Below are 15208 nucleotides of genomic sequence, written 5' to 3' on the forward strand. Positions count from 1 at the left end.
TAGGCTGCTCTTTCTTAATTTGATTAAATGTTTTACTTGCTCTATAATTTTGCAAATTAGTTTTTATTATTTAGTTCATTTGCAGTAAATATTCCTAATATAAACTTTGGGAAAGCCCAATAAATTTCGGTCTTTCTCAACATTTTCTAACTTTACTACAGTACTTTTGTTGTTTAATTAAAAAAATCATTGCTATAACAATGCTTTAGATAGAAATAACATTATAATTTATACAGTTTTAATGCTTAATTTTATCAAAAACTTAAATAAAGTAATATTTTATTAAATAAAACTTAAATATTTCTAAAGTTTTTTTTCCTTTTTTTTTTAGATTTCTACCTGATAAAAGCCTGAACTGATACTGAAGCTAAGGAATATTTTTCATCGAAATTCAAACAATTTACTCATTATATTTAATAATTAATCTGTATTTAATTATTATAAGCATATAAATTTGTTAAGAACTTATAATATATATTTGAATTAATAATATTGTTTTAAACTTATATTTACGTAATTTAAAATAAATTATTTTAAAAATTTACAAATGTGAGTTAGTAAAATTATATTTTATTCGTTAAAAATTATGGAAAATGCGTTTTAAAACGTCAAATTATTAGTAATGCAAGCAACGAATATCGAAATCCCATATGAATATCCATGAGTAATTTAAATGACACTCTCTAATGCTAGAACCATTGGAAGAAAGAATAATTTTCCCAGTTGATGAGATAACACTCCTAATTTAACGTTCTAAATTGCACTTAATAAGATAAACTGTTTTTATGCCATTTATCAGTTAGTGCTAAAGATAAGCTAATGTATTGATGTTTTCAACTTCATTCGAAAGCATTAAACATTCACATAAACTATAGAATACTTTTTAAAACTACTTACTAAATATAATTAACATATCAATATTTAATTCGCCTTTTTTTCCATAAATTCAAATACAACGAATTTTATTATCTTAAAAGAATTGAACTATTATACATTAAAACACGTGAATTATTTTAGTTATCAATTTATAGTCTCTAGTCTAAAGTCATGCAGTTATTTTAATTTTGAATTATAGTTGATAATAATAAACAAGTTTTTCCAAGTTATTTCTGCATAGATCTTGGTAAAACACAATTTAATTCGTATTTAAACACATTAATTTTTTCTATATTTATCAAGTAAAATACTTGAAAATTTATATACATTTTAAAGCAAATATATTCTTATCTTGCATTACATTCTAAATAACGTAAAAATATTTAAAAAGAATAAATTTTAATAAATGGAAAGTCAAGTCTATAAAAACAGATTCGATTCAAGTAAAAATATTAGAAATATTATAGCTTTATGTTAATTAAAACGTTAAAAATTACATTTATGAATGAAAAAAACGTGCATTAGAATAAATTAATCAATAAGTTACTTGAACTTTCCCCAAGTGTCAGAGTTTGAAATATTTATGGACTGACCTAAGTCTATGCCGAATAAGAACAGTCATATAAATTCTACACATACAGTAGTTTAGGAAATATTTGAAACTTTATTTATGATACAATCTATATCGAGTGTACTCATATCTTCTAACAGAACATACCCTTCTTTAGAAGATTCAGGAACGGATGACTGCGGATGGCTTTGCATCCATTAGTGTATGACCGCTGTATACTTGATGTACTCATTCATTACACATGGACAAGAGGGGGAGAATCCTCTTCCTCTGTCGGCTTTCTAATCTTAAATGCAGCCAATCTACTGGTTTCGTCAGCTTTCGGTAGCTGAAACGAGATGGGGATGGAGGGTGTACAGCGGGCCATAAACGCGTCCAATCTCCTTAATGATTGTCGTTGCTCTTTACGACAGGGACCGCCTCGTTGCATTGTGTCTCTGTTTTTCTCTTCTATCCCCCCTCTCTTTCCATTTTCCTGGATGGTTCTGGAAATGCGTGAAACGGAACCCTCCGTGTTCGATAGATCCTTCTATCTTACATAGCATTTCAATCCTGTGATATGAAAGAGACGTGTGTTCGATATCTTTGTTTCAAGACGGAAATCAGCCTGTCATTTTTAAAATGGGGATTATTCCTTGTCCCCAGCATGGTATCTTTCTGCATGCTGTGAGGTTAGAGGTCATCAGTCAGAAGTAGCATGTAAGTACCTCACGTGTAGTCAGTTATGTTTCAAACAATAACATAAATTCAGTTTTGTTCTACACAATGACAGAACATCAACGAACATGTTATTTGCTTCCGTACTGAGTATTGATGTGATAAAGATTAAAATCTAAACGAATTTAATACAGCAATTATAGTTTCAAAACTTTTAATTTTTCCTTTAAAATCTCGATAAATAATTTTAATGCAAAAATTATTCTTGCGTAATTCTGCAAGCATGACAAGTTTTACTTTAAATAACGCCACGTAATTTAAAACAATATAACCACGGACACTGAAAAATTGTTTAAAAAATAAATTTAAATTGCATATTTAACTTGAAATTAACGATGAACATTTAGGCTATAAACAATTTCCGTTGCATTATAAAAACAAAATATAAAATTAAAGTGTAGAAACAATAGTGATCCCTTTCTTAAATCTTCTATATAAAGTCTAGAATACTTATGAAAATTTAGGCCTATGAATTAAGTGTAGATATTTTAAATTATTTGGTGCATCAGTTAATATTTTCAACTTATATTTTGTAAAGTTTTATTTTAACTAAAATAAATTTTAATATTTTATTATTTAATCTTCATAAATTCTAGCTTTATGCATGGGACTATAATAAGATTTTGTTCATCGTAACGCGAAATTGCAAGAAAAATCAATATTCTTATTAGATAATTTTAAAAATATATTTTAATTTATTCAAAATTAGAAAAGTTGTTATATATAAGTAATTACTTGAGTGTTATATTTATTAAATAATAAGTCTATAGAAAAAAAATATCAGGCAAAATACTTCTATTGCTGATTGTTCCCTAATTTAGACGTGTTCTTATAGAATTATTTAACAAATTTTAAGATTTAGTTTGACCTTTAAACCTAAAAATGTTACAACCTACTTTGTTCGATAATATATGGGAAATTTTTATCTCCCTAGATAAGATAGATTTGAAGGGATCTTTTTTCGAGAAAAGCTCTTTGATTTGGTAAAGAGAACTTCTTTTTAAGGCCTGTCTTCGGTTCCATCGAAGATAAAGGAAGAATTCTATATTGATAAGTTTTTGGATGCTCAATAACTTTGTATAAACTTAATTATTTATGATCTAACTATTGCTTATGCACATTTATTTCAAATTTCGAAGCTCCTTTAAAAATTTTTCCTATTAAACTTATCGTTTGTTGAATTTCATTGGGTACAAATCTAATAGTAAGTGATAATTAAATAAAACTAAGTTTGTATTTTCTTAAAGGAGAAACAATTTAATAAATTTTGCTAATTTATCTTATTAATTGTAATTCTTTTGGCCGGATTTTTTTTTATGAAACCAAGAGTTAGATTTTCGTTACACAGTATACAAATATTCTACCCATCTTCAGTATACATGAGAAAAACGACAACGAAAATAAATATTAAATAATATTTTACATTAAATATCAACATTTAATCGCATTATTACAAATTAGATTTAAGATAAAACCAACATGTCTATTCAAAATAAATAAGATGGAACTTATCAGCGATTTTAGATCCTACTACTTAGAAATATTTAAAATTTTAAGTATTTTTTTTTTCTTCTTATGCAAGTATGCTTTACTATAATCTTACATTATCACCCACAAGCATTTAATAGCAATGGGATTGATTTTAAACTTTAATCATCAATAAGGCCTATTAGGCTTAGGCCTATATGAATCTCATGTAGCCATGTATATTGATTTTTAATTTAAACTTAATATTTATTTCAGAGTAAAATTTTAAAATAATTTCTGTTTACATTTAAAAAAAATAATCTTTATAAATCAATTCTCAGTAAAATTGCTTCAAGTATCGAGACTTTAATACTTTAACCTATAATTTCACGAATCATAGAAGAACAAGACAATGTATAAGTTAATCAAGACTTAATACAGCTATAAAAGACATATATTTTCCAAAAAAGTGTTGAAAGTTCGATACAAACTTATAAATTAAAACCATATTTCTGTTTTTTCTCTAAATGTAAACTTATATCCAAAATATATTTCATTAAATAGTCCATACGATGTAGTATAATTAATTAACTCTATAGAATAGGCCTACACATTTACATTTACATTATATAAACTTAATATAAAATTCTATTAAAATCTATGTATGTTATTTCATTATAAATCTGAATCTTGTCTTCTTAGTATAAAAATTTTATTAGGCCTAATTTATAAATATGCTGTAACGTTACTTTCACTAATAGCAATTAACGTAATTCAGATAAATAAATTAAGATGTAAAGATAATTAGATACTTATTATTTTAGATCTAAGTTATTAACCAAAACGCATAATAATTAGCATTTAAGTAATGAAGTAGATCAATCTATAAATAGATTAACTCTATGCCTAAATAATTGTTAAAGTTAGTAAGAATAATTACTAATAATTCTATTTAAATTTATTTAGAAATTGTACTTATTATCGTTTAATATTTAAAAGAATGTGCATTAAATATTTAGTTATTTCTGTAGTAAAAATTTAGGATTAGCAGTTTCTATTCTTATAATTTAAATATAATTTTAAATTAATTCACAGATAAGTAAATTATTCATGTAAGTAGACTAGAGTAGTTTTTCAATAACACCAATTTTAATTAATTTAACTTGTTATCATAATCCTTCTATGTCCGTAAATCAGATTTAGGCCTAGTTTTTTTTTGTGTACATCAAAAAAATTTCTTTAAAGAAATGCAAAACTAAATAACAATCGTGTAATGAATTTCTTATTAGAAAATTATACGTATTGTTCAGAAGTGCATATTTTAGTAAAGAAAAAATAAAATACAAGGATATTGCCACAACTATTTGGAAAAAAGTGGCATCCATTTGGAGAATAGTATTTATGTTTTAAAGCCAGTAGCAACTGTCTCGAATACTTGATACGAGTAGAATTTGAAATAAACTGTCGATCTTCAAAATAGCCAATCACCTATATGACCTATAAGCCTATCAGTTTGGCATCTGTTGTTTAGACCACCCGTCCCGAGAATTACGTGATTCGAATAACTCAGTTGCGTTAAGATATAGTTGCCGGACAGACATTTTGAAGATAACTTACAATGGTATGTCCATTACTTGTGTTGTAATATCGCATTCTTTCAGCAGCCTAACTCTGCTTGAGAGTAGCCTATTACAATCTTCATTTTTGAAGACCAATTCAATACAAACTCCGTATTTATTTTTATTTCGTTTTACTATAAATTTTCTGTAAGTGGTAGTTTTCATTCGAAATAAAGATGTTGATTTAGTTATGTAAAATTAAAATATACTTTCTGATCTTCTTTAAATAGGCCTATATTTAATTAATTTCAGAGTTTAAAATTTGAATTATCCTTACCTATCTTAAACCAGCCTGACCTAAATTAATTAAACAGTGTGGAAATATAAATTCTTTATGTTTTTAACAGCTCTTTACACCCCAAAATATAATACTGAAAAGAAATTAAGTGATAAGTTTTAAAATGAATTTTTACGTGAATAATAAATATTTATCTGAATTAAATAAGCAACTGAGGTATATCTAAAATCAATTTTGCGTGTTAATTAAACATACTTGAAAATTACATTCACGAATTTCGTGGCCTGTATTAAACAATTTACCTAAGTAACACTACAATTGCCAGTCGAAATTTGACATAATAATTGTATGCTTATTTAGATATGTATTTTAATATAATTAATGCTAATCTTAATAAAGCGTATCGTTTTTCATCAATAAATTATAACATTGATATAAATATACAGGCCTATATTACAGGGCTTCTAATTTATATATTCAAATTGTATTGATTATATTATTCACAGCGTATAAAACATGCTTAACTATGTTAATTACACAATAACAGTTACATAATCGACTATTTCATAACTAGAAATCTGATATTAAATTATTCATGTTTGTTAGTGTTATATATTATTATTCTTATTATTTCTTAATAAATTTGTGTAATTATTTATGATTAGTAACAGTTTGTTAGTAAAAAAAATTAGGTATATTTAACCATTATTATTCTCTATTTAAGAACAGAATTTCAAATAATACGCGTACTTAAAAATCTGTATGAGTCATTTTTATCTAAAAATCAATATTAGATTGCTTTGCATGATCTATAAACTATCAAATAATAAATCTGTAGATTAAAAAAAGACATGACTCAAAGGTTTGTATATTTATAAAATATAAAATTCTAATTAAATTCGTTTTAAAATTATTTTTACTGTTTATACTTTATACGATTTTATTAAATCGCATTTTGTTTGGCTTTCGAAAAAGTTAATAAATATTTTGAAGTTTTTACACAAACTTCAAAACTAGAAATAGCTTTTGGTTTACAATTGCAAGATAGATCTGGAAACCAATTTCGAAGAAGTGGTAAGAAATAAAAGTAACTTGAAAGAGGACTAAATCAATTTCTTTTCTTTTCAGTAGTTTCAGTTTATTTTCAGTAAGTTTTGCACTACTTTAGATCAAACATATTTATCTCGTGAATCCAATTCTTATAGGATAGATTTAATTTAAGAAGCCAAAATCTATCCTATCTTTTGATTAAATTAAAATTGCTTTCGTTGAATTTTATTCTCTTTTCAGCTTCACTTAATATAGAAAAGAATAAAAAATTTACCATTATTATTAAAAAAATTGTTATTAATTTACTAGTATTTTAAATAGATACGCTTGCTCGAGTAAAATGCATGGCGTTTGTAGTAGCCACTATCGAAAATATATTCAAAGTTCCTCTTTATTAACCAAAGTAAGGCTTTGTAGTAAAAAAAGAACTATATTTTATAATCATTTTATTATATAATTTGCACATAAATGCATAAATTGTTTCACTTTTTCTTTTTTGGTAACAATTTATTCCGGCCTAACTAAAAGCTTAAACAAACAAATGCTAACAATAGCTTATCGTTAAAATTCCTTTATATTTAATTATTCAGCCGCACAATTTAACCTTTAAATAAACTATTTATGGTTGACTAATTCTTACTTCTTACAAACTAATTAGAAACAAAAGCGAAAGAAAAAGAAATTGAAATATATAAAACACTTTCAAGATTCGAAAAAAAAAAAAAAAAAACATGAATTGTTCTCGAATACCAAAGAGATCCCAAAGAGATCTGTGAACGTAAATTAAAAAGATAAGTATCATCAAATAAGGAATTAAAGTCTTCTGATTTCAAGAAAAAACTGTAGTCCTATTTCCTTTAAAAAGCAATTTAACGAATCAAAATAAAGTACAGAAGTGTTTCAGAATTATATTATTAGAACCATGTTGAATTTAATTTAGTTAAAACAAATTTAAATGAAAACGATCGTTTAATTTCGGTTTAATATTAGACTGGTTATCATACTAAGCTTAAATAATTAACTTTAATTATTAGTTTGTATAATATTATAGCTTATTACTGTAATAACAGTAGGCTTCCATACAATTGAAGAGAAGCTAAAATGGCCTAGGCCTAACTCTAAATCAAACGTATTTTGCACTTAATATTATACATATATAGGGCCTATTATTCTAGCATATAAATTTTCAATTGAAAAAGTTTTTGTTAAGTGAGGATCAATTACATTTTTAAGAATATTAAAGCAAATTGTTTAGGCCTAACTGAGAAATTTGATCCGAGATTATTTAGACGGGTCTTTCTATAACAATGAAAGGTTTTGGGTTACAGATATAAATAAAATGTAACCAAATTATATATTTTAGTATCTTTTGGACAAAATTTCAATTTCGAAATTCGTAGACTTAATATAGAATTCATGCATTTGAATATATATTGAATAGAAGTTGTAATAGAGAAAAATTCATTTGAAGTTTTGTCAACTTTATTTAAACTTCTTGAATATTTTATTTATCCTCTAACAGAAAGAAATACGCAAGTTCTATTTTAAATATTTATTTATTTATATTATTATTTTATGACAAAATGTTAAAGATTCAAAATGGAGTCCGTACCGAGTGATAAATCTTAAAATTTACACTAGTAATTAGAAAATTCTGTAGAAAAAGAACTAAAGATGATGTTGCTGTTTAAAAATAGATAAATTGGGAATATTCGAAACCAGTTCACTCTAAATTTATTATTAACTAGTGTTAAAATGGTATAAGAAAAATGTACACTAGGCCTATAATTCTTTAATCTGACAGAATTACATTACTTTCCGTGATAACATAAACGTTTACAATTCAGTAAAAAGTTAAATTATTCTGTGAATAGCAAATGCTTCTAAAATTAGCAAGTTTATGTGATTAACAATGTGTGGCAACTTGTTTTATGAATGAAAACTACATCAAAATTAGCTCAGGGTAATAAATTTTCTTTGAATATAAATTCAATACATCTTTCAAGACCCAATAATTAATAATAAACTACGAAAACTTAAATATCGGCCTAAGAATTTTTCTTATAACTTAATCATTTACAAGATTATAAAAATTTTGATAATAAATTTTTCCTTTTATTAGATTAATTGTTAGAATAATTTGAAAAATTTTTCTCAAACAAAAATAAATATTTTAAAAAGATAAAAATAGTATATTTAAGGAAAACCGTGAAGTAGGCCTACATGCTCACTTAAAAAGATTACATCGCAACTTGAATAAATAATATTGGTTTTGATCGCTTAAATTTTCTAGTAAAAAAACGTTTCCGAAGTCTCGTAAAGATATTTTTCATTGTTAATAAAATATTGGGTATAAAATTTAAACATGTTTGAAGTTTTAAACGATGGAACTTCTTCCAGAATCTTAGAATAGTAAAATAGCCGTATTTAATAATTATAAAGAAATATTTTAAGCAGTTTTATCTTCAGAAGAAACTAATTTTAATCACTATATTTTACATTTATAGGCCTAATTCTTTGCCGGACTCACTTATTAGTTTCATCTACAGAAAACTTATCTTGTTAAACAACGATGTAAAATAAATGCCACAAATAGGATTTAAAAACCATACTGTATTAATGAAACTAGAGGGGATACAGTTTGGAATGTATATTTTAGCCGTGTGGAAATGTATTAAAGATGTAATATTCAAGCGGCAAAATTTTATTGAGAATTAATACCTATAGAAACAATATTACACGTAGGCCTATAATCCTAAAAATAATAATAGTCATCAATCCGTATATACAAATTTAGCGTTAAAATAAGTTAAAATTAATATTTTTATAAAGTAATACTGCGATAAGTTTAAGACTATAATTCTAATTAAACGAAGCGAGGCGTAGCAAACATATAAAATGTTTTTTTCTTTAAGAATTACATAACTGATATGTATATTATGCAAACCTAGTAGAGGTATATATAATAAGCCTGTTATAAAGTCAGTAAGTCATTATTTTTTCTAGTTCAATGGTTGCTTTTTTATATCAACTTTAATTCAAATTATATAAAATATCGTTTCAATATTGTGAGTCATAAATCTAATAAAAACTTATTAAATGGTGCATTGTTTAACTTAATAAATAGTTTATCAGAAACTTTTTCGATAAAATTTTTAAAATAATTCGTACAAAGTTGTAAGAATCTACTACTTCAATTAAATACATTTATTAAACTCGTTTTAGACTTCTAATGTAAGCACAATTTTTATATTAAATGTATTTTTTGCTTTAAATTTTCTGTACAACTTTAGGCCTATTTTAAATGTTATGAGTTTGTAACATGAATTTACTGTATATGTTAGTTATAGAATAGAATAACATTAAATATCATAACATAGAATAACTAGAATAGCATTAAAAATACAAATTATTCTACCAAATATTTTAAAATATATTCTAGAAAAAAATAATAATAATAATTTACAGAAATCTTAAGCTGATGAACTATTCTTGAGAGGTTGTTTTTTATATTTTCTCTTATTATAATTTAATTTATAAAACATTTACTTTTAGGCTTAATACTTCTTTCACTACACACAAGTTTCTATAGTTATTCGTTGCTATATCTAGTAATTTAGCGTTTGTATTTATAACAATTTAAACAACTTAAATTTAAATAACTTAAAAAAAAATTCAGATACTAATCTATTATTTGAAAAAGTAGACTATGATAAAATATTAAGAACGGTTATTCACTCGTGTGCTATTTTCTAAACCAACTTAGGCCTACACAATATGAGCTACATAGTAAACAAAATTCTACAACTGTTACTGTAAAAATACATTTTTAAAAAGATAAATTATATTTATAATTAAAAATTAACACTTAGTAGGAGTAGGTCTAACTAATTTATTTAAAAAAAAACTTGAAAAATCTCTAATGTTTCAATAGGCCTAGGCCTAAAATTGCTACGAATATATCTTAATATACAAATTATTACAGAATTTTAAAGTATCATTAAGAAATAAATAAAATTGTTACTTTATCTTCGATTCGAAATTACAGTACAGACTTACAGTTAATTAGATACAACTTTTCTAATGGTTTATTCTCTCTTCGCCTATAATATCTGATACAAGTTTGCTAAATTAATTTAAAGCTACTATTTTTAAATATCTATAAAATAATGATATAATCTTTATATTAATTTTAACTAAAGCTCAATTTGATTTGAGAACGTTTATCTGATAGTTAATAAGTCATCCATTGATCTATCAAAAGAGCAAGTTTACTGGTTACGTTTCGGAAGATTACAAAGTATTTATTCGTTATTTTTACAAATTTATAAATCGAACTAAACTGTTTACGAATTAAAAAATAAAGTACATTTTCTATCATTCAAAATTGTGAAAGCTTAATAATTGAAACGTAAATAAAAGTAATTAAAAATGAACGAATTAAAAGTAATTTAAATATATATTTATATCTTTATTATATATAATATATTATTTGAACTTTTTCTGCCTTGTTAATAAGGTAAAATATTTGAAATTCTATTTTAAGAGAGGATTCTTCTTATTGGATCGGTTATTCTTTGAGCCGTAAGATAACATGTCACCAATACGACTGTGAAACAAGTTGTCTGGAAAAAATTACTGTTTCTTTTTCCTCTTTTTTCAAATAAATTTAAAATGATAACGCAATAACTCAGATCAATATTTAACTTTTGATGTTGGAGATTCTTTGAACTTTGAAATATTTTTGTAGTTGCTTTATTTTATAGGATTTAAAATATAGCATTAGATAATTTTCATAATAAATGCCAATTCTTTACATGAAAGTTTAGTCTTTAGATATTAATTAATGTAGGCTAAATGATTTAAGTTTATCTATGTTGATTAATTGAAATTATAAACTCTACAGAAACTGGATAAAATTCTTTCAATATTTTTAAATATTCGAAACTTAACATTCTATTCTACTTGTTTCCATCGTGTATGCCTAAATACTCATACAACTAAATATAAAAATGATAAAGAAAAAAAAAACAATGGATGAAGGAAATCTTGTATCATTGTGTTGTATCTAAGTGTTTATTTTAAAAGCATTGACAGTAGGCCTGTATTTATTTAGTAATAGGCATAGTTTCCATTGTTCATTATTTAAAAATGCAACTAATCATGACGTATCAGACTTATTTCTATTCGTATAAAGACTAAAACTTAATTTTACATAAAAGTTATGCCATTCAACTGTTAAAAACTGGTTTTTAAATTTGCAATTTTAATTTTATTCATAAGTGGGTCGATAATTTTTCTGTTAAGATTTTTTTAAAAATCTACCATTATATGAATATTTATTTTTAAAACATACTTAATTTTATCTAAATATTAATAAAAGATATATTTAATAGTTTTTATAACAAAAACATATGAAAACAATATAATATATTCGACGTTTGACTATTAGTATAGGTGCACCATATTGAAAATTTTACGTATTTAAATCAGTCAATCGGAAATTATGCAGCAGATTTAATATTATATGAATTTAAATGACTTCTAATTATCAAACTTCTTTAGTGTTTCAAATATACGTATTCATAACAAGTACTTTGTAGCCTATACAAGTCTTCAAGCGTTAAGTCTTCAGATAAACTTACTGATTTTTGGTTTTTTATTTTAGTTTTAAGCCGAAACTAAAAAGATATCCTATAAGAATTATTGTTGTTTTAATAAATGTTATGAATTCTCAGTTTATTGCAAATTATATTACTTAAAATTTCTATTAGACATAAAATTTTGCAAAAGGAAGAAATGAAGATTGTTGAGGAAAGATGGCAATTTTAATACGATTAAATTTACTTCGTTGTTTTAAATCTTATATATGCTATGTTTTATTTACTGAACAATATAAATTACGAATATTTTTAATACTGAATTTATTGGAATTAAATTTATTCATTCTTTTCTAAAATATGTAAAACGGACATCAAACAGTTGACATGGAAAGACATAAGTTATTTATATTTTCAAGTACTCAAAATCCTGTACAAAAATTCAGTATGTTGAGATGTATTGCGGTTTTCTCAACAGAATAACGTGGACCTACTGCAGAATTATACGGTAGGCGGCAACTGTGCTAGCCAATAGGTTTGCAGGATACAGGGATGAATGAGAGAAACGTCAACAATAAATCCTACTGGATCTAAAAGCCAAGTTTCAGTCCCGGATGTCCGAGTGTCGACACTAGTAGATGGTGATTCACGGTGTAAAAAAGAGGGGAAAGAAGCATCGGGATAAGATAGATAGAGACTGCAATTCTTGACAGAAGCATCCATCACTAAAATCGGACAGCTCCCTGGGGGTTGGTCGAGGATGTCTCTGGAATGAAACTTTGCGGACCAGGGCCACCTGGCGCGACGATTCTCGTCTTCGGTGACATTTTGTCCACTTTCTCAGAATAATGTAAGCTTCTGGTATTTTTCATCAGAAACAGAACCCTACACCCGCTGTTCCGAATTTTCATCTTTTGTTCAATTTTGTCAGCATCCAGCTGTTTTCATATCAAACTCAATTACAAAATACATTTTTATTAATGGCTACGGAACGTTATTCAATTAGTAATATAATACAATTAGTAAAATAAACAGCATCTCAAATTCTTCATACTGTGAATAGATCTACAGTTGATTGCTATACATTTCAATTTTGCACATACAGTATTTGTTCACAATGTGTGGTTAATAACGTTTCGTGAAATTATGTAATTAAATATACTTTCATTATTTAAAATAAACACGGTAATAGCTAATTTTTTGTTTAAGAATAAAGAATAAAATTGCTTTTACATTTCACTATGTTTCTATTATTTAAATTTTATAAATCGGGATTTTAAAGCATATTATTACTGGTATGGCTATCATATTTAAAGTTTACAACAATTTAAATGTGTAAATGCACTCATTTGCATTTGTAATTAGCACACTTTCATTATTTATTATTAAATAAATAACACAAACACTTTAATCGCACGAACTTTAACAAAACTCTAAGCATATAAATGTCTTTACACGCTTAAAATAAATTCACAATTAAACATTATTAAGAATAATATAAACAAAAATTTATATAAAAGAATAACAATTTTTTTATTTCAATTTGTAATATTTTTAACAAATTTTATTTAAAGAAACAAACACAAATCCATTTGACAAAGTTTCATATTCCGATAATTCAAAGAACTTTTCTAAAGCAAAATTTTGCCTGTTTACACAAAGATTTTAAATCGTTTTAATATAAAATATCTTCATTATAACCAATTTAATTTTTAAAAAAATAGTTATAAATATTAAAATTGAGTAAACTGTTCGTTTATAACTTTAAAATTCAAGCCCTAATTTTTCTATAAATGCATTTAACATTATCATACGAATTTATATTTAGTACTCAGCTCTAATTAACAAATAATCTAAAGAAATTTAAATCAAAATTACAGTGATTTTTAATAATGAAATCTCTTTAAATATTGTAACAATTAAATTGATTACTTCCATGTTCATGAAGACGGAAAAATGGAACAAATTCAGATAATGTTTCTCATTTTAAATTTAGATAAAGAAAATAAGCTACCATTTTATTTCATCTGCAAAAATTTGGATGATTTTTATTAAAATAAATCATTTAAAAATAACGATATTTAGAAACTGTACAATACTAAATATTTATAAACATGTTCTATTATTTTAATATTTATAATTGGGATAATTTCTATAGAATAGGGATCTAAATATAAAATTTGATTCCTGTGTATCATTTACTTTACTGGTATGAATCTTTAATAAATAAATTTAAAATTCTAAAAATTAGAATTTAGTAAAATTGTCTTAAATTAAATAAAGAAAACAAAAATTCTTTTATAAACAAACAGTTTTGACCAACAATTAGATAAATTAACTGAATTTAAAGATTTTGAATTCCATGATTTAGATTTATTCATGGTTAAATCAGAATTAAATTTTTAATTAATAGATTTTGATATTACCAACATTAATAAGAACAGGCTAAATGTTTTCTTAGTTTAATCATTTTACGAGTTTATTTTATAACAAAAAGGAGGGAAAAAGAAAAGAGAGAGAGAGAGACTGTTGTAAGTAGATATAACAAAACATTATTGATTACAACAATTTAATATACTTATAACAAGCCCAATAACAAGTAGCTATATACTATAGAAACTTATAAATCTTATGATATATTTCATAATTATTAAGCATTTTTACAAATCTATGGTTTTAATATTTACTAGAAAGAAGTCAACTATTCGACACAAATTCATTTTTAAACAAAAAATGTCGTGAACTCAATGATTCAGAACGTTGTTTTAATATTCAGCAATTGTTTTCTAGCAGTTTTTTCCTCTCCCCTTATCTCTTTGTCATTGTTAGTGCCTGATATATATACACTGATAACTATTTATTTAGTCATGAAATAAGCTTACTTTCTTGCTTTCAAGTTTTTTATTTTATTTTAAAAATGTAAACTAATGAAAGAAAGCGATTGAAGAAACTTAATTACGAATTCTTTAAAGAATAACAAAAATTTTAGAGCTAAATTCAACTAATGTTACAAATTAGCAAATTCTATTGATAAAGTATGAATTTTTTTAAATAATTATTTGCAAGTTCG

The 15208-nt window shown here is 24.7% G+C and overlaps 1 protein-coding gene across 2 annotated transcripts in view; it reads right to left on the reverse strand.

Annotated features, from left to right (window-relative positions):
* Positions 1-15208, reverse strand: part of LOC136970002 (homeobox protein abdominal-A homolog) — a 231486-nt gene that overhangs the window by 134418 nt on the left and 81860 nt on the right. The gene's annotated exons all lie outside the window — the stretch shown is intronic.

Source organism: Centruroides vittatus, unplaced genomic scaffold (assembly GCF_030686945.1).
Source record: "Centruroides vittatus isolate TY-2023 unplaced genomic scaffold, ASM3068694v2 contig_1863, whole genome shotgun sequence".
NCBI classification, from domain to species: domain Eukaryota; kingdom Metazoa; phylum Arthropoda; class Arachnida; order Scorpiones; family Buthidae; genus Centruroides; species Centruroides vittatus.